Source organism: Danio rerio, chromosome 13 (assembly GCF_049306965.1).
Source record: "Danio rerio strain Tuebingen ecotype United States chromosome 13, GRCz12tu, whole genome shotgun sequence".
NCBI lineage: Eukaryota > Metazoa > Chordata > Actinopteri > Cypriniformes > Danionidae > Danio > Danio rerio.
In genome coordinates, this window is record NC_133188.1 from 5,167,501 (window position 1) to 5,189,504 (window position 22,004).

At 39.4% G+C, this 22,004-nt stretch overlaps 1 protein-coding gene and 1 long non-coding RNA gene across 2 annotated transcripts in view; both read right to left on the reverse strand.

Moving 5' to 3' along the window:
* Positions 1-1,107, reverse strand: part of LOC141377012 (uncharacterized) — a 3,966-nt gene extending 2,859 nt beyond the window's left edge. Inside the window, exons 1-2 of the long non-coding RNA XR_012388770.1 lie at positions 359-1,107; positions 1-298 (exon numbers count right to left, since the gene is read on the reverse strand). The exon at positions 1-298 is cut by the window's left edge and continues 2,859 nt beyond it. This is a non-coding gene — a long non-coding RNA (uncharacterized lncRNA). The remainder of the gene's footprint in view (positions 299-358) is intronic.
* Positions 1-22,004, reverse strand: part of meis1b (Meis homeobox 1 b) — a 605,459-nt gene that overhangs the window by 191,919 nt on the left and 391,536 nt on the right. The gene's annotated exons all lie outside the window — the stretch shown is intronic.

Here is a 22,004-nt window from a genome sequence, read left to right on the forward strand (position 1 = left end):
TTATAGGGATTAGCTTGTAAATGGTGTGGCCCGTCATTCAAAAACAGCAACATTCATGCTTTTGTCAATGTATCAGAGGCTTCTTTGTGATGGAGAACTGCTTTAATGTCTTGAGTTGAAGTGTTTCAAAATCTTTGACCTAAAACGCATATAATTCAACAAGAAATCTGACAATAAGAGCTGCAACCGGATTGTCATATAAACAGTACAGTGGTCCTTCAATATCCGCATGAGTTATGTTCTAAAAATAGCCTGCAATGGGTGAAATCCACAAAGTAGTCAGCTTTATTCTTTACAACTATCATAGATGTTTAAGGCTGTAAAACCCCTCACTACACACTTTATACTTTTCTCAGACATGCATTAACATTTTCACACTTTTCTCTCATTTAAACACCCGTAGAAAAATAAGTTCATAATTCATAATTATAGAATGAAACCAAAGATCAAAACCAGTTTAATTGATCTATTCTGTAATGGCGCCCTACAGCGGCGTAACTTTTACCTTCCTTTAGCTTGTCCAGAAGTTCCACTTTTTGTGTGATGGTTAGCATCTTCCTCTGCCTTTTGGGTGCTACTGTTACCCCGCCCGTCCTACACCACTTAACCTGCTCTGAGCTAGGATCGAACCTGCGACTTTCCACATTGGAGTCAGTTGCTCTACCAAGGAGACATCATACCCTTAAAACATTATGGAAGTCCCTAAGTTGAGCTTAAATCTCTAGGTTACTCAACTAATACTTCACAAAATTACTATCAGTTTGAAGTAGCCTCAAAGAACCATGTGCTCCATAAAAAAAACTACCCTCTCCTCTTTTTCTTCTCACCCTTTATACCCTCTATGTATCTCACCAGCGCCATCTAGTGCCCTGTAGTATCCCTTAAAAAAGTATTTTCCTTTCATTACAAGTGACAGACATTTCATTCTGTTACAACGTCGTAACTGCCTCTTTACAGTAACTTACCTGTATATAAGTTTTACAGTAGCAGGGCCCTACCGCAATTTCATTATATAGTAAAATAGCCTTACCGCAACTTCTTTTTTTGGGACCACATTTTAATTTTACAGGGCGATACAATGGCTCAGTGGTCAGCACTGTCACAACAACAACAACAAAGAATTAAAATGCGCATTAAAGGTAACCATCTGAAAAATAAGACCTGTGCAAAAACATTAAAGAACAGCAAATTTAAGACTGTTTAAGGTCTAAAACAGGCGTGCTCAACCCTGTTCCTGGAGATCGACCTTCCTGCAGATTTCAGTTGCAACCCATATCAAACACACCTGCCTGTAATTATCAAGTGATTTTCAGGTCCTAATTAATTGCTTCAGGTGTGTTTGATCAGGGTAGGAGCTGAATTTTGCAGGAAGGTCGATCTCCAGGAACAGGGTTGAGCACCACTGGTCTAAAATTTCGATTTTTACATTTTAGACTTAAGACTCCGCAGAAACCCTGTCTAACAGTATGGGGAAATATACACTGATATATACTGAGTATTCAGTCAATATTGAATCCAGCGCTACATGTGTGATGGTTGGTGAGGAGAGGCGGTTTATAGGTATATACTTTGGCAGTGGTGCTGAGAGACAGGTGGCGCTAGGTTATTTCAATAATAAGTAATAATGTCATCAGCTCCCCCTCAGCCCGGGAAACACGTGCTGATGCAGGGTGTCAAGATATCCCAGCATGCACTGGGGCTGTAAAAATAGCCCCTTCACAGCTGTGCATTTAGGGAGAGCTATAGCCAGACGGTGTCTACAGGGACTAAAAACATGATGAGCTTTATATTATGCACCTCTGTTCATTTGGTTTACCCTTTGTGTTTTAATAATATAATCCTGGATATTTAGAATAAATCACTGTTGTAAAATCACTTAAATATGGAAAACATGCTCATGATTTTGTTATTGTATAAATATATCAGTTTTAAAGTGAATGATTTTGCTAATTTTAAAAGGTTACAATTTTCTATCTTTCTATCTTTTCTCTATTCAAATTAAAGCTAATTTTCCTCGAATGTTGGTAACAACCAAATAAATCCATATATGCAAAGAAAACAAATCTAATTGGTTTACATATTAAGTTATGTGTATGAAAATGAAATGACGCAGGGAAAAAAAAGTATTAAACACATGAAGAAAGGGAGGTTTAAAAGGGCAGTGAAAGTCCAGACAGCAGCTGAAATCTCTCAGTAGTTCTTAAGTCAACCTCTGCCCTTCCTCATTGAAAATGAATATTAGCTGCTTCAGCCCAACATCTACATTAGCAGGATGATGAAGATGAATCCAGGGTGGCATTTCAGGAAGACAATGATCCAAATCACAGCCAAGGAAACTCTCAAATGCTTTCAGAGAAAGAAAATAAAGCTGTGGAATGGCCCAGCCAACCACCTGATTTAAATCCAATAGAAAATACTAAGTAAAGATCAGATTTGATAGACAAGACCCACAGAATCGTTAAGATTTTGACACTCTGTTGAAGTCTGTGAAAAACTCACACCTGAGCAATGCATGCGACTTCATTCTCCATATGAGAGGCGTCTTTAAGCTGAAATTATATTTTTCATTTGTTGTCATTTTCTATTATTAGAATAATTTTTGAAGACATTACACTCTCATTTTGACTTTACATTATATTGTGCTTCATAAAAGAAAACATGTATTTCAAAAAATCAACCTTATAAAATGATTAATGCCTTAATGTATTAAATGTAAAAATGTAAATGTAAAACGAATTTAAAAATAAGCAATGAACAGTACATTTGTAACTGTATTTATTAATCTTTCAATATCAGTTAATGAAATTGCAACTGCTCATTGTTAGTTCACATTAGTTCACATCCATTCAATGCAAATACAGGACACAACTTTTACTTTTTAAACAATGTATCAGTGAAGGCTCAAAATAACACCAATGCTCTAATATATTAATATACTATTTATAGTATATTAATATATACTATATTAATATCTAATATATTGAAATACTTACATAACAAAAAACAAAACAAAACAAAACATAAATACCGAGAGTTGGTGTGTGTTTTGGTGCATCCCTTTTGTGCTGTGTCCAAAATAAAATGACTGATGGCATGTTAGTTCAATTCATTTCCTTCATTTGAGAACCTTTGCAATATTTATCCACTGGGAGGCACTGTTATCTGTATCTTGAGCAAAGCTGCTGCATCGTTTCACTATCTCCGTTGATCTGAAGGATTGGCTCTCACACAGAACTGAACCTCAAGGCGACACACATGAAACACACACACGCACGCACACACACACACACGCACACACACACACACACACACACACACACACACACACGCACACACACACACACACACACACACACACACACACACATTCCACCTCTAGTGAGCTCCTGAGGTCCTAATAAATTATTTGGTGTGAAACTGGCTAAAATGATAATGTAGGGTTATTAACATGAACTATCACTGATATGTGTTTTCTTTAATATGAACTTACAATAACCCCATGTTTAATCGTTTATATGCTTAATGGTCATTTTAATTACTGTCACTTCTTTGAAATGTATTACATACAAACAAAAACATAATTTTTAGGATGATTATGTATATGCTTTACTGATAAACAGTCAGTCCATCCTGTACTTAACATCTTTATTGTTTCTGATTTTGACTGTAATGTAGTATGCAAATTTTGTAAAGCTGATTTGGAATGATAATTATTATGAAAAGCACTGTACAAATTAACTTGAATTGAATTTTACATCCAGCATTGTTTTTTTTTTCTTTCTAGTGAACTTGTTTTTATTTCTTCTCAAAATAAATAAAGATTGGATAAATATGAAAGTAAATAGCACTTCAATTAAATAGATATATCCTAAGAGGAAATAAAGGAAAAGAAGAAAAACTTGTAACGTGTGGTGAATAATAATAAAAACAACAATAACCCTTTATTTTGATGATACATTTGAGTATTATTAGACTGTCTGCTATTTGTAGATATTTGTAGATATGCTCCTTCAACTGACTATAAGAAACTTTGCAAGTACATGTGAACTGGTAACACTTTACAATAAGGTTCATTAGTTAATGCATTTACTAACATGAACTAATCATGAACAACACTTGTACAGCATTTATTAATCATAATTTTTCATTTATTTACTACTGCTAGGCATATACTGTATATATATATATATATATATATATATATATATATATATATATATATATATATATATATATATATATATAATTTTTTTTTTATTTATTATTTTTTTTAACGAAATTGCACGTAGAGAACTATTATTTAAAATAAATTGTCACATGTAAAAATTTGTGCTGACCAAAGATTAATTGTGATACTTAAAATAAAATTTTGTTCTGATATAATACACCTGTGTGTGTTGTGTATATTTATTATGCATATATAAATACACGCATGCATGCATACATTTTTGAGATAAAAATGATTAAAATGATTTTTGAGATAAAAATGATTTTTGAGAAATCATTTATATATTTATGCATTATGCGTTAAGTTGCTGCCATGTGATTGGCTGATTAGAAATTTGCGTAAACAGACAGGTGCACTTAATAAAGTGGCCAATGAGTGTATATGTAATGTATGTGTACTTAATAAAGTGGCCGGTGAGTTTATCTGTAATGTATATATAATGCACACTTATTTACATAAAAACAAAACTATACAAAATGTATATATATATATATATATATATATATATATATATAATGAAATATAACCACATGGCCGCAACTTATTGCATTTAGGCATGTAGACATGGCCAAGACGATCTGCTGCAGTTCAAACCGAGCATCATACAGGTGATTTAAGAGACTTTGAACATGGCATGATTGGAACCCTGAGTATTTCAGAAACAGCTGATCTACATGGATTTTCACGTATAATCATGTCTCAGAGAATGGTCTGAAAAAGAGAAAATATCCAGTGAGGGGCAGTTCTGTGGGCGCAAATGCCTTGTTGATGCCAGAGGTCAGAGGAGAATGGCCAGACTAATGGAAAGGCAACAGTAACTCAAATAACCATTCGTTACAACCGAGGTATGCAGAAGAGCATCTCTGAATGCACAACAGGTCCAACCTTGAGATGGATGTGCTACAGCAGCAAAAGACCACACCGGGTGCCACTCCTGTCAGCTAAGAACAGGAAACTGAGGCTGCAATTCAGACAGCCTCACCAAAATTGGACATTAAAAGTTTGGAAAAACGTTGCCTGGTCTGATGAGTCTCGATTTCTGCTGCGTCATTCGGATGGTAGGGTCAGAATTTGGCATCAACAACATGAAAGCATGGATCCATCCTGCCTTGTATCAACGGTTCAGACGGGTGGTGGTGGTGTAATGGTTTGGGGATATTTTCTTGGCACACTTAGTACCAATTGAGCATCGTGTCAACGCCACAGCCTACCTGAGAATTGTTGCTGACCATGTCCATCCCTTTATGACCACAGTGGAGCGCAATCTTCTGATGGCTACTTCCAGCAGGATAACACATGATGTCATAAAGCACAAATCATCTCAGACTAGTTACTTGAACATGACAATGAGTTCACTGTACTCAAATGGCCTCCACAGTCACCAGATCTCAATCCAACAGAGCACCTTTGGGATGTGGTGGAACAGGGGATTCACATCATGGATGTGCAGCCGATAAATCTGCAGCAACAGCGTGATGCTATCATGACAATATGAACCAAAATCTCGGAGGAATATTTCCAGTACCTTGTTGAATCTATGCCATGAAGGATTAAGGCAGTTCTAAGGGGGGGTCCAACCGGGTACTAGTAAGGTGTACCTAATAAAGTGGCCGGTGAGTGTATATACAGCTATATATTTAAGTTATCATAGACTATTTACAAGCCTAAACTCCAATCACTAGATACATGCTACATCTCCCTCCCTCCAAAATCCATCCTTTTGACTTAAACGTGTAGCTTTAATCGCCTCCGTCACTATTCTTCATTCTGTCCATGCAGTGGACTGAAAAGTTAGGTGACACCTTACACTTTCCATACATACGAGGGAGAATTTAGTGTTTCATTTCAACAAGGAGGACATTTTGTTTAAATCCCTCCCCCCCAAAATTACAATGGAGCAATTAAAATAAATCTTCACTTGCACTTCCATTAACCCGGACTGGTTTTGCGTTTCGCTGCCAGAGACCCAGCGGATTTGGCCTTTCCCTGATTTATGTTGTCTTCCTCCAGAAATCAGAGAGAAAAAAACACGGCCAAAGTTTTTTTTTTTTGTGTGTGTGTGTGTGTGTGTGTGTGTGTAGGGGTATGGTGGTGGGAGGGGATCTAGATAAAGTCCTCATATGTTTTTTGCTCTAAGGAAAAAAATAATACATTTTCCACATCTATTAGTGCATGCCATAAATCTCACACACCTAGCGAAAGCCTTCGAGGGGATACGAAAGAGACAAAGGAGGAATGTTATATTTCATGCTCGGAGTCTGGGCTGTATATGGAAATACATTTATGTAATGTCAACATATAGAGGAGTGTGTGTTCTGCAGGAATGTTTGAGATGTGATAAAGGAGTTATAGCCGTAGGCCATTGTACAGCCTGTAGAAGACATGTTAGCAAGTCACCATAAAACATAGCCTAAGACTTTCGATGATAAACCTTGTTCTTTTCAATTGAAACGCTGAACTTGAAGTGCAGGTCGATCAGAGAACATGTTTTTAAACTATCCCTGCTGAAAAATCCAGCTTAAACCAGCCTAGGCTGGTTGGCTGGTTTTAGCTGGTCAACCAGGCTGGTTTTAGAGGGGTTTTGGCCACTTCCAGGCTGGTTTCCAGCCATTTCCAGCCTGGTCTTAGCTGGTTAGGCTGGGAGATGACCAGCTAAAACCAGCTTGACCAGCCTAGCAGGCTGGGAGCCCAGCCAAAACCAGCTATGTCCAGCTTAAACCAGGCTGGTCAAGCTGGTTTTAGCTGGATTTAGCTGGTCATTTTCCAGCCTGACCAGCTGAGACCAGGCTGGAAATGGCTGGAAACCAGCCTGGAAGTGGCCAAAACCCCTCTAAAACCAGCCTGGTCGACCAGCTGAAACCATCCAACCAGCCTAGGCTGGTTTAAGCTGGATTTTTTTTAGCAGGGATGAGATTCAATAAATCCAATTACTGTCTTTGCAATAGCCTATTATTTCATACGTACTATTTCAAATCAAATAGCTTTTCAGTAGCGAAGCTCAATAAGTGACGGCACCGACATTCACGGAGCTGTGAGGCCGTTGTGTAGCCCATGAAAGTAAATCCATATGATGGCTAGAATGATGAATTCTTTTTCTTGCTGTTTCTTGCTGTTTTTAATTATATATATATATTATTCCAAAATATTTCCCTTTACTATAGTATTTTAAATGTGTAACACCTAGTTTTATTGGATTTTTTAGTTTTAGCTGTTACAATATAATTTGTTTCTGTTTAATACAGCATACTATTTCCTTGACAGTTTTATTGATCACTAAGATATGATTGACTTAGATTTAAGTTGCTTTCATTTAAAAATAAAAATCGCAAAAATAGTTTGCATGTAGCTAAGCTACTTTTGCCTTGTAGCTTTTAGCTTAGCTTGCTACATTTCCCAGGGGGTAGCTTTTAGTGTAAGCTACATTTAAGGTAGAGTAGCTAATAGCTTAGCTCACTACATTTTTCAAGTAGCTTGCCCAACACTGTACAAATGTATACACTGTAAAAAATATCGTTGCCTTAAATTTTCTAGATGAATCTAATTAACTTTTCTAGTCATCTGGACTTACATCAATCCTACTGAATTTAAGAGTTCACGCTTAGCTGATGATTGATTATAAAGCTTGTTTGGCATGCTGTCCTGGGAGCGAGCCCTGAGCTCATAAGATCCTCGAGCCCGGGGCTCCCTCCCCTTTGCAAGGCAAAAGGGGAGTTTGAGCTCAGGTAGATCTCGAGAACTCCCCTGCTGTAGTAGCTAATGAACAGATAGTGATTGCTCATAAGAGACAACTACTTACTAGCAAGGCCGGAGTGGGACTCCTTTTCAGCCCTGGAGTTTAAAGCCTCAGACCGGCCCACCTCAGTTCACGACTCACTATATTAAAATAAGGTCATTTCCAAATCAGTTTCTAATAACACTATCACTTCTTTTTTTTTTTTTGAGAAAACAGCTGCTTCAGAACTTTAAATGTTCAACAACCCTAACAGTATTATATGTCTTAACAATAAAAATAAAAAAAATAAAATATTTCTCAATCGAGAATCGAACCCAGGTCAGCAGCATCATAACCTAACGTGCTAACCACTGGACCACAACAGCTAAACATTGACTTCTGCAGACATATTTTGGGAGTATCCAGCAGAGTATCATAACTAAAACCTTAATATATAAAATAAAAAGTAATAAATTACTGAATAAAAACTAAATAAATTCAGATTTACACATTTACTCAAGTAAATAAACAGAATTAATGATGGGCTAAAAATCTGCAGAAATCTGCGGAAAATTTGTGGAATTCTGCGGAAAATCTGCTAAAAATCTGCGGAATTCTGCGGAAAATCTGCTAAAAATCTGCGGAATTCTGCACGCTCAGATTCCATGTGTGCCTACTTATGACTCATCTGAGTTATATCATCATTAACCTGCAGGCTGCATCTTGTTCACGAGGCTGCAAGAAAATAGATAAAATTTAGTTGTGGTAAAATAATAAATAAAAAGGCTGTGGTTAAGTAAATAAATAAATACATTTAAAAAGTGTGACCGCTGAGAGCAACAGATTCTGGAGCTAGAGACACCGGCCCTCGCGGCCAAAAAATGGACCGGCCCACTGAATTCTCCCGGTCCTCCCGATTAGCCAATCCGGGCCTGCTTACTAGGAGCATGTCTATGGTGCTGATTTGGATTAGTCCATTAACATTAAGTTGCATTTGGATTCACGTGAGAACAGAAGGCGCGGATTGCTCTCGCTTGAGAAATTTGAGAACTGAAAAATTTAAAAAATGCAAAAAAAAAGTAGCTTCTGGGATTATTTAGTGCTCTCCAGAAATGTAACTTCCAAAAATGTCTCGTCCAAAACACTTAAAACAAACTTTAGAGCGGTTACTCTGTTGTAGATGGTTAGAACAAAAACTTGCTTTAACCTGAAAAAGATCATGATCCCTTTTATCATGTGTTTCGATGTCGTGTGTACAGTAGTTAGGACACACTGTAACTTGAAAAATGAATAGTGTTGAATATCTTCTACCGTGGAGAAACCAGCTGTTCAGAATTGAAACGATATCCTTCAAGTAATGACTCATAAACTAAAAAGAACACAAATCAAAACTATAGTGATCAAACACCTTGCGTTTAGTGCTAACGTGAGCCCAAAAAAGTGAGCTGATTGTTTGTAAGATTTATAACAATGCTAAATCAGTTTCCTTTTAATCCTTCACTCTGATCTTTAAACAAATGTGTTCTTTAGTGCATTCGGCTCAGATAACAGAAGGAAATGAGATCATTTTGTGCTAGTGGCGATTGAGCTACACGTTGAGAAATTGGGCATGTGTGTGTGTGTGTTTGTGTGTCTCTGTCTGCTGGTACACACATTCTTTGTGAGAAATTAGAAACCCACAGCGCTGACTTTAACAGGTCAGTACTTGGTCTGTATGGATAAATGCATGGGCCTGCCTCGCTCTGGGCCAAAACTCACTACATCTCCTCAGCTAAACCCCATGACAGTACCAACACTGTGTCTGCTAGGAAAAACACACTAAAATCTCGACTATATTAACAAAAATCTGTGTATAGCATTTGTACTTTTTTTGTTGACTATCTCTGTTGGACTTTGCTGCAATTTTACGGTTATTTACTGCAAAAACACTTTGTAAAATACTAAATACATTCTGTAGAGTTCAATATACTGTAATATGCACTGCATTTTGGGTCATTTTAAAATTTGTACAGTAACTTACTGCATATTGGAAATTTGCAGTATTCTACTGTAATCAAAGTAATCAGGGACTGCTACTGTAGTTGCAGACAAAAATGAGACAGTTAATAACATTGAAAAAAAGTTGAACAGTTGAAAAAAAACATTTAATAAAACATCTAAAATGGATTGATGAATGAAATTACCTTTGCAAACCATTTAAAATGGAAATAATATTAATGAATAGTTAAAATATTGTTGTAAATGATCTTGTCACTTGTTTGGAGTTTATTAAACTCAATAGTAAATGCTAAAAATAAAGGTTTTGTACTGCTAGTGTAAACAAATTGCAGTAAAAGTACTGTAAAAATTGTCATACTGTAAAATGTAAATGTGCTAAGTGAAGTTTAATTTTAAACTAATTTCGAGAGGAGCATGTGCTCATGATTGACCCAGCTGGTCCACATTAGCTAATCATGATCCTCCAATCAAAGGATCCCAAGTCACTATATATATCCCCATTTCCTTTCTACAACTATCTTCGTCTTTAAGAAACCCCCCGTCCTCCCCTTCTTCCTCCTTTATCCACAATGGGCGGCACGGTGGCCCAGTGACTAGCACTGTTGCTTCACAGCAAGAATACCTATAGCGTTGGGTCCTCGCTGAGCCATCTGGTATTTCTGTGCGGAGTTTGCAAGTTCTCCCCGTGTCCGCGTGGGTTTCCCCCGGGTTCCCTGGTTTCCTCCCAAAAAATGTGCTATATATATTATAGATAAAATAAGCCTAAACCTTTTTTATAATGTCTTACTCTCAGGAAGTTCGCCTTGGCCTCAGCAGCGGGGGAGTTTGAGATCGACCTGAGCTCAATCTCCCCTCGCCCTGCAAAAAGGGGGGAGCCCTGGGCTCGAGGATCCCTTGAGCTCAGGGCTCTCTCCCGGGACAGCTTGCCAAACAAGCTACGTATAAATCATGAGCTAAGTGTGAACTCTTAAAAGGGGATTATATCATGATAAGTGTCATGTTTACCAGTGAACAAACCACCAGATGTCGCTGGTAAACACTCACTCATGAAACTACAAATCTGCCAGTTAATGGACTTCAACTTCATACATGCTCTTCACCCACACACCTGCTTTCTCATCTAGCTTGATTACATTAGCACACCTGAGGACTTTCAGAGACTGATTAACACACACTATTTAAGCCACACATTCACCCCTTCAGTTTGCCGAGTCTTGTTTATCTGTAAGGTGACATTACAACGCGTTATCCTGGTCTTGTTTTCCCGTGTTTTGTTCTTAGCCCTGTTTATCCTTGTCATCCTGTTTAGCCGCCTGCCTTACGACCTATTGCCTGTTTACTGACTACGATTCTGGATTGTCTACATATATCTGTTTGCTCCCGTATTGACCACTGCTTGCCTGACTGTGAATAAACCTGCACATTGGATCCTACCTTCTGTTGTGGTGTTACTCCCCGGCGTTACAATAAGAAGTTGCGGTACAGCTATTTTACTGTAAAATGAAATTGCGGTTGGTCCCAGCTACTGTAAAATACAATTAAGTTACTGTAAAAGGGCAGTTGTGGTAACTTGCAGGCAACAGTGCTGCCAGTAAAAATGGTCATACTAGGAGTATAACATGAGTGATGTCTCAATACAGAGAGGACCTCTGTTAGTTATGTACTGGCACCGTCTCATGGGATCAATGCAGAGAGATTCCAGACATTTCCAATGGATTATACACCAAACAGAGTGAAGATGAGTTGGCTTCTCGAACATGAAACGTCCCGAGTCTCCTGGACGAGCTTTAGAAGTGGACGACGCTCAGATTACACATTCCCCTGCTCATCAGGAAAGAGCATGGACTTATCTCTCTTTCATGCGGCGTATGAATGAGCGATCTGTGCAGGTCTTCCTCCTCGACTCTTTGTACTGAGGAATCAGATACATCTCAGACAAATAAGAGGAGCGCCCTCAGTCCCCTCTCTGTGGCCTGGTATCCTCCCTCTCGCCCTACAGTCACTCCATTCTTCTGCCGGGCCTGTCCTGCCGCAGGCTTCAATGGGCGGCAGTGATGGGGCTGAGGAGCTGCGCTTTAATAAGGCCTGTCTGTCAGCGCTGGATTCCAGCGGTCACACAACCCCACCCTAATCCTGCCAGTCATCTCTCCCCCCCCTCTTCCCCTCCCGCTCATTTCTCAGAAACGTATAATTTTTTCTTCTTCTTTTTTTTGCTTGGTCAGTTTAGCAGATCAACTTCCTAATGTTTACCAATCATACATAGAGTTAAAGTCTAAATTATTAGCTAATTTTTGATTTTAAATATTTCCTAAACTATGTTTAACAAAGCAGGACATTTTTCACAGTATTTCCTATAATATTTTTTATTCTGGAGAAAGTCTTAATTCTTTTATTTTAGCTAGAATAAATGCAGTTTTTAACAATTTCAAAACCATTTTACAGTCAATATTGTTAGCCCATTTAGGACTTTTTTTTTCCGATAGTCTACAGAACAAACCAGTGTTACACAATGATCGGCCTAATTACCATAACTTGCATAATTCATCTACTTAAGTGTTCAAATGTGACTTTAGGCTTAATACTAGAGTCTTGAAAAATATCTAGACTGTGTTTCTTTGCGGGTAATCTGTGATTTTCTCAAGATATATATATATATATATATATATATATATATATATATATATATATATATATAAAAGCTTAAATTATTATTGTCTTTTGCTCTCTGTCCTTCTAAGGCCACCGGGAGGGGGTGAGCTTGGGTGCAAGATCCCTTTTATAGCTGCTTGCAGCTTTAGATATTAGAACCATTATGTTTATAAATGTGTTGACTTTTTTTTTTTTTTTTTTGCTTTACGTTAAACAAAAATTGGGGAAAAATATACAGGAGGGCTAAAAATTGTGACTTTAACTGTATTTCGGTAACACTTTACAATAAGAATGCAATAATTATTGTGAATAGTAATGTGAACCAACTATGAACAATACATAAATTACAACATTTATTATGTTAGTTAAATAAATTAATAAATAAAAGCATAAATTTGGAAATTAATAATGCATTAGTAAATTTTGAAGTAAAATTAAACACTGTACAAGTACTGTTCGTTATTTGTTCATGGTATTAACTGGGACTTTTTAACTCACACTCAAGCACATTCAAGGTAGTATGATTATGAGAAGTGTAATTCATTGTTAGTGTTATTGACATCATCGTCATCATTAATGTTTTACAATTATTAGACATTCATTTAGAATTATAGCACAAATATTAAGTCATCACAGCATTAGTTAGATAGTTGTTTCTGTTTTTTGTTAGTCCTAAATGATGTTGTTTTCAAATACAATAAATCCCTTAATGTACAATTTGCAGCTGTGCTCATTCATTTTTGATGGGTGCTCCTGAATTTTTTTCTACTGCTCCTTAATATTTAAAGTTGGTTAAAGTTAATTTCGAGTACTGCTTACTTCGGAAGCCCTCATGTTCACGTCAACAGAAGAACCGCCACTCAAAACATTGAAACAAGTGTTCAGACTTTCATTGAAGATTACCAAAACTATTTTTTTTTTTCAGTGAACTAACTTGCATTGATTATTCAACTTAAAAACAACAAATCCAAGCTCATTCTGAAAACGTAGCCCCGCGGACGTTTCTGGAGACCGCGGTGTACGTGGCCGGAGGTACAGTACGTATGGCCACATTTTTTTTTTTAGCTAACGCTACGCTAAGCGAACGCCTTCGTGTGGAGGGCTTTCCGGCCGCAACCAGTTTGTCCGCTTAGCTCATAGTGTTACATCAGCGGAGCGGAGGACCGGAGGAGGAGGAGCCACCCGTGGCGACGACCAGGTTCGAGTCCAGAGATTAGCGGTTCCAGAAATCAGGTAAGATGAATTATAGAATTCCAAAAATAAAAGCATTTGAGTTCGTGACAGGGGCGAGAATGTGGAGAAATCCGAAAACTCGGTCAAAATTGGTCAAGGGCTTTTCGCTTGGGTTTAGGGAAGGAGGAGGAGGAGGGGGAAAGAGTTGGCCGATTGGCTGGCCGCCCAGTCGATCGTTCAGTTATTCAGTCGGACAGACGGTCGCTCGACAACAGCCTCCGGCGGCTTTTCATGCGAGAACAGCGCGGGCGCGAATGGCACGCGCTCCCGAAAGGCGTTCGAGATGCAAAAAAGCGCAGCACAGGGGCCTCTCGCGGATTCACGAAAAGAAAACTGCACAAATACGCACCTCCCGGGACGTATTTTGCGGCCTCCAAAAACGTCCGCTGGGCTACGTTTCCACAATGAGCCTGGGTTGAAAATAACAATGTTAGCTGGTAAATTAAATAGTAAGTTTTTTTTTCATTTGAACTTTAAATATCTGATTAGTGATTAGATTACAGTAAAAAAAAAAAAAAAACATATTACTCAAAAACCGTCATATATCATGCATGAAAATCATCTTTAAATGTGCTTAAAGGGCAAAAGCAGAGAAGCCGCTATATCCTAGGGCCAACCCAGGGTGATGTGTTGGTACCTTTCTAGTTTATGTTAGCCACTTGATCTTACATAGTTTGGTGTGGGTATGTACAGTAGGCCCTGCTGATTCATACGTCTTGTGTTATTATTCCTCATAATTCCTCAGCATGTGTCTGAGCCTGTGTGCTGAGAGAGTGAACCACAGGTGTTTCAAGAGCTCATCCCCCTTCAGAATAGGTTGACTTCAGCGGCTAACCACAGGAAACATGTGCTAACTTGGCATAGATAAACTAAACGATATGACAAAACACCTTACCCGTGCAAATAGAGGAATGAATCATAAAGCTTTTTCATCCCTGACCTCATCTAAAAGTTGAAGACCAACCACCTGAATGGGAAAAGTTCCAATAGTTAATATTGCAGCTTATGAAAAGACGTCCTACAGTACCTTTCCGTTGAAAGAACCATTTGTCTTATTGGTACAAGCAGCACATTATCTTACAGAATGGTGGATTTAAATCATGTCAGAGAGATTGAACGTATAAGAACATCAACACAAAGTTGTTATCACAGTTGCTAAACTCTGTACTGTCCTGAGTTTAGATTTACAGGTTGGATTACATGCCAGATGTAATACATGTTGCAACTTTATTAATGATACGTTTAACTAATGTATTATAATACACTTGTTATTATATAATTGATTCATTTTAACTATTGAGTAACAATAATAAATTATGGGAAGTACGGTGACTCAGTGGTTACCGCTCATATGGCTCATTTCCACTGACTGGTACAGTACGGTACAGTTCGGGTCCCTTAATCAGGCTTGTGTTTCCACCACAAAGGGTACCCTTTTGGTGGGCGTGGTGTATGACAGAAAGTTTAAGTCGACGTCATGATCGCTCAAATAAATGTCTACATTGTCGCTGTACGGGTCGTTTACATATCTTATAAGAAGCACTTCTCACAAATCAGGTGCTTTGTACACAGGGCCGGAGCAAGCTGATCTGCTGCTCTAGGCAGAGGACGATCATGCCCCCCTCAACCCCAATGTAAAAACGAAAGTGACCGGTTATGAAAATGAAGTGAGATGTCGCAGACCTCTTTTCCAGCGCACTATGCGCGGATATAACTGAGGACGCACGGGTGCTGAGGGAGGGAGGGAGGGAGGTGTCTATTCTGCCGCTCTATGCGCGGATATAACTAAGGATACGCGGGTGCTGATGGAGGTGTCGCTGACGCCGCCCTCTCTATTCTGCCGTCTATGCGCGAATATATCTGAGGACGCGGGTGGTGAGGGAGGTGTCGCGGACATAACTAAGGATGCGGGTGGTAAGGGAGGTGTCGCGGATGCCACCCTCTCTATACTGCTGCCCTAGGCGGCTGCCTCTATGGACGCGCCGGCCCTGTTTGTACAAACAAATACTTGTCTATAAAATGCTTATTACTAACTTTTCTATGAACATGATTTGATAATAACTGCAGATCAATGACAGTGCAAAATAGGCTACTGTAATGTCTGTAATTATATAAAATAAATACATAAATGAACATATATGAACACATACAGCCCCTTACAGTCTCCGACATATTATTAATTAAAGAAAAACTAAACACATCATACATTTAGTACTTAATTGAGTTCAAAAACACACGCAATATAGCCCACAGTCAAAGAAGACCTCTCATCTGTGTCTGTAATCTTCACCAGCACATGTAAGCTCTGTTAGAGAGTCATTTTGTCATTTCCAGTTCATAATAGTCCAAAAGGCAAAGATAAACATGGCAGTTTGTTCATGATTCAGGTTGCTAAAACACTTTTGCTCCTGTGTTTTGCCGGGCTTCTTTTTTTTTCTGCGCTTTACTCTCGCGCTTGTCCTTTTCTTTCTGAATGGATCAGATTACGGACACTTCAATAATCGCGCACACGTTATTATCATCAGCTCAAGAAGTTTGTTATATCAAATAAAGAGTCGATCGTGAGCTCCCGGAAGAAAGCGAATACCGCTCGCACTTTTTAGATGGGCTCGTAAAGCAACAACAGGACGAGGCAGATTTTGTTCTTCTTGGCTTTGTGTCTGTTCATCAAGATGACGACAAGGTTTGTTTGAGCTTGAGTCATCCAGGGCTCGTTATTATATGCATATAGTATATCCATGTAATCTCTCGGCTGTGTATTAGAAAATGGCGGATCCTTTGTTTACATTCTGTCTAGCTCCACGAGCTCGTGACATATCTCTGAAACCAATCAGCGTTCAGCTGCTCGCGTAGCTTCACCTTTTGGTACCCTTTCTTGTTTTTGGTACCCTTTCGAAAGGGTGCCCAAAAAGTGGCACGGTATGGTTTGGTTCGGGACGCTTATTGACAGTGGAAATGGCCATAAAAGCGTACCACACCGAACCGTACAGTACCACTCAGTGGAAAAAGGCCAATAGTGGTCACCTCAGCAAGAAGGTTGCTGGATCTAGTCCCGACTGGGTCAGTTGGCATTTCTGTGTGGAGTTTGCATGTTCTCCCCGTGTTGGTGTGAGTTTCCTCCAAGTGCTCCGGTTTCCCCCACAGTCCAAAGACATGTGGTCTAGGTGAATTGGGTAAACATAATTGGCCGTAGTGTATGAGTGTATGTGTGAATGAGAGTATGTATTGGTGTTTTCCAGTACTGGGTTGTAGCTGGAAGGGCATCCTCTGCATAAAACATATGCCGGAATAGTTGGCAGTTCATTCCGTTGTGACGACCCCTGATAAATAAGGGACTTACCCAAAGGAGATTGAATGAATGAATAACAAACTACATGAATTGACTATATGGTTAAGGGTGGCACAGTGGCTCAGGGGTTAGCACTGTCACCTCACAGCAATAAGGTCGCTGGTTTAAGTCCTGCCTGGATAAGTTGGCGATTCATTCGCTGTGGCGACCCTGGATTAATAAAGCAGCTAAGCCAAATTGAAAATGAATGAATGAATATTTGCAGACGTTACAGTCGGCTATTTCATTGATCTGCAGTTATAATTAAATACCCTGCTGAAAAATCCAGCTTAAACCAGCCTAGGGTGTTTGGCTGGTTTTAGCTGGTCGACCAGGCTGGTTTTAGAGGGGTTTTGGCCACTTTCAGGCTGGTTTCCAGCCATTTCCAGCCTGGCCTTAGCTGGTCAGGCTGGGAGATGACCAGCTAAAACTAGCTTGACCAGCCTAGTCAAGCTGGGAGTCCAGCCAAAACCAGCTATATCCAACTTAAACCAGGCTAGTCAAGCTGGTTTTAGCTGGATTTGGCTGGTCATTTTCCAGCCTGACCAGCTAAGACCAGGCTGGAAATGGCTAGAAACCAGCCTGGAAACGGCCAAAACCCCTCTAAAACCAGGCTGGTCGATCAGCTAAAACCAGCCAACCAGCCTAGGCTGGTTTAAGCTGGATTTTTCAGCAGGGTAATGTTCATAGAAAGGTTAGTAATGAAAATTTATACACAAGTATTTATGTGTGAAAAGCATTTGTTTTGTGAGTAGTGCTTCTCATATGATATGTGAATGATTCGTAGAGGTTTAATTTGACATTTCCTCGAGTGAGAATGACGTCGACTGAAACTTTCTGTTGTACACCATGCCTAAAGCGAAGAACCCTTTTGGCAGTGGAAACGTAAGCCTGATAAAGGTGACTTGTACCGACCCGTACTCTACCATAGCATACGGTACCACTCAGTGAACTCATAAAAAAGCTGTGCAGTAAGTTGCCTTGCAATTTTAAATTGAGTAAATTATTATTTTCTTTTTACAGTGTATCACAGAATTTCTTTAACTCTACCTGCGACAGAGAGAAGGATTGAGACCGCATCTTCCTGGCTTTGACACCACAGAGCCTTCAGAACTTTTCTCCCACAGCACTATTTGTCGCTTCTAGTGTTTCATGTCAGTGGTTTGCCATGGCAGTACGGTGTGGACAGGATTTGAGGTTGGGTAAGTTTGGACTCTCGGTGTGGTACAGCGATGTCATTTCGCAAGTCCTACCCGTAGGGAAGGATATCTAACAAAGTACGTTCCCCTCTATACCTCTGGCACCCAGTCAGTCCTCAGAGTAATTGAAATGCGAGAAGGGCTTGGCGGTTAATTAATGACATTCATTAAGCTCCGTCTAACTGTTACCATTAACCTTCACAAACAGAGGGACATCAAGTCTCTCTCTGCTTCCATAATTCCCCGCATTCCCAGAATCAACCAGACGCATGCTTTCCTGTGGAAATGCAGCCTGCCCCCTAAAATAGTTCCACTCCAGATGGACTTTCACTCAGCTAAATGCCACTGATTCGGCCGCTTAAAGGTTTGAGGTTAATTTACACCACTGCGTATCATGTAGGAGCTTTTAATGTGATTTACACAGTGCGACATGCTTCAATTTTTCGCAGTTTTGAGGGCAGGAAAACACAGGATGGGGGAAATTTATTTGGGCCTCGGCACGCCGAGCCAAGCACTTAGTGTTCATTTATCACCACCGTCGGTACGGTAGCTGTCACACATGCATTTACTGATGGAATTTACCTTTGCAGTTTTGCATGGGAGTCTATTTGTCACACTCATTAACACTCTGCATTCATCTCCCTGTGGTCAGTTTAATTTACAGTGTGGTTGTGGCAGCGTGTCATTTTGCCTGCATTAGTTATCAGCGTCAGCCCAAAGCCCTTTTCCTCACCACAGCCACCAGCACAAGCCGATGCATCAATCTCCTGCTTTGAAATGCTGCACATTTTCCAGGCCTCATGTGATCACGCTGAAGAAACAGTGAGTGGAAATTTGAATGCTATGATGTCATCTTGTCATTCCAGAGTTTATTTGTGAGCACCTCTATAACAACAGTTGAAATTAATGAGATATATATGGAAAATAATGCTAAATCTAGACAGATGCAACCAACCGAGGCTCATTGCGGATACGTACTGTGACAGCCTGAAAGGTTGGCCGCACAGTTCTGTGTAACAGCGTGCGTATATTTACACACACACACACACATACATGCATACATACATACACACACGCAACCATGCAAACATATTGACAACTATGTAGACATTTCATTTTATAGTTTCTTTCTCCGTATCCATTATACAAATAATAATAATAATTAGTTACATTTATATAGCGCTTTTCTGGGCACTCAAAGCGCTTAACACAATGGGGGGGGGGGGGGGGGGGGGGGGGGGGGGGGAATCTCCTCATCCACCACCAGTGTGCAGCATCCACCTGGATGACGCGACGGCAGCCATTTTGCACCAGACCGCACACCACACACCAGCTGATTGGTGGAGAGGAGACAGAGTGATGATATGCCAATCATGATATGGGGAGGGTTAGGAGGCCATGATGGACAGAGGCCAGTGGGCAGATTTGGCCAGGATGCCGGGGTTAAACCCCTACTCTTTTTCGAAGGACATCCTGGGATTTTTAACGACCACAGAGAGTCGGGACCTCGGTTTAACGTCTCATCCGAAAGACGGCGCTTACTGAGCAGTATAGAGTCCCCGTCACTATACTGGGGCATTAGGACCCACACAGACCGCAGGTTGGGCGCCCCCTGCTGGCCTCACTAACACCACTTCCGGCAGCAACCTAGCTTTCCCAAGTGGTCTCCCATCCAGGTACTGACCGGGCGCAGCCCTGCTTAGCTTCAGTGGGCGACCATGTGAGAGTTGCAGAGAGCTAGCTGCCGGCTAGCTCAAAATAGACGATGGTTTCTTTCTTATTTTTTATTTATAGAAACCATACATTTTTGATATTACTTAATAAATTTGGAGTGCACACAAATTAGTTTCGTTGTATGATTAATGTTTGTTTCTTTTTGAGTTACCAAGTGGTGTGCTGAAGGGAGACAGGAAAACACAAACACTTAAATAATTAAGAAATAGTTTGCTGTGATTTATATCTTAAATATATTCATTAATTTTCTTTTCATCTTAGTCCCTTAATTAATCAGGGGTCACCACAATAACTATTATTATTTGACAAAGGATAGTCTGGACTAAGAGAGTCTGGAGTAAGTCAGGGATCAAACTAAACAGAAATAAAGAACTCGTTTTACCTAAAATGAGACTAGACTTGTTAAGCTACAGTAAGCGTGTGAGAGGATGTTCATGGGGTGGTAGATTTTAAGTGCTACCTCTTTCTCAGAAACCCTCGACCTTTTAACACTATTTCAGTAGTGTCAACAGCTGCCATCTCTGTGGAACTATGACATGCCTTTATGTGAACGTGAAGATTCCATATGTGCCAGAGCGTTTGATTATGCTGTTCCTGTTGGTTTGATCTCCTGTCACTGTCAGGAAGCTGTGTTGATTTTAACAAGTCAGACTTGTAAATCACTGTTGAGATATGAGCTCCCCATTCACCCTCCTCTGTCTGTTACTCTTTCTCTCAAACTCTTTCAGTGGACTGGTGGTTTAATACCTCTAGCAAGTTTAAACATGAAAACTCATTCCAGTGGATGAAGGTATGACAGAACGAAAGACAAAGTTAGTAATATGTTCTGTCCAAACCTAGTCCTGCAGTTTAATGCATTTATAAGCAGCTGCCTTGAAAGGAGGCCTGTGGGGGATGAAGAGGCCTTGGTGAGAGGAGAGGTACATTTAGCATTTAACGACACCAGTGATGAATTTGAACTGTTACCTTCCAGCCACATTCCAATCCATCTCATTTAATATTCCACTAAGCAAATTTGTTTAACGTAAAATACAATTAATCAGCTTATAAAACCAATTTACAAAAAAAGTTTAGTTTATTTACAGTATTTAAGGCAAATATACAATAAGCAACTGTAAGTAAAGTACCTTTGCACCCAACACTGACCACTGCATATCACTTCCCACCAATCAATTTAGTGTTTAATAGACATCTTAAGACTTTTTGCTGCCTTTGAAAAAAAAAAAAAGATATTCATCATATTCACAGATTAGACAGACTTCACATGTAGTCATAGGTTGTTATCTATTTGATGACTAGTTTACTTTTGGACTATTGTTTGATGCCTTTAAATTTTTCATCGACAACCCAAATTAAGGCCCAATCCCAATTTTACCTCTTAGCCCTTCCCCTCCCCCTGTCCCAATTCTTTTTAGCTTGAAAACATAGAGCTAAGGGGAAGGGCTAGATAGCCCTTCAAACATAACGTTTTCAGGATCTCGCTCGAAACTAAGGGATAAGAGAATTTCCCAGAATACTAGCAAAATGACTGCCCACAAAAGTCAGGAGATGCACAAATTTGTATTTTATCATTATTATGAACATTTACAACAAATAAGCATATGTTTAAATACATTCATAATGGAGTTTGTGATTAATCGTCATGCTTTAAAAAAAAAACAAAAAAACTTTGCTAAATCTATAACCCATAATAATAACTCCTGTATAGTAATCCCACAACATAATATGACATTCCATTACCCTATCAGAGAAGTCTAGTGGCTGGAAATGGCTTTTTTACAGTGTCTGCTATATCGTTAATGTTGTTTTCATTTGTTTACATAGATGAATATGGCCAGGCTATAAATGCCAAGGGTCAGTTATAAGCTTATTGCTACATTATATAGTTACGAAGATAAACACAAAAAAATTAATGCTACTGGA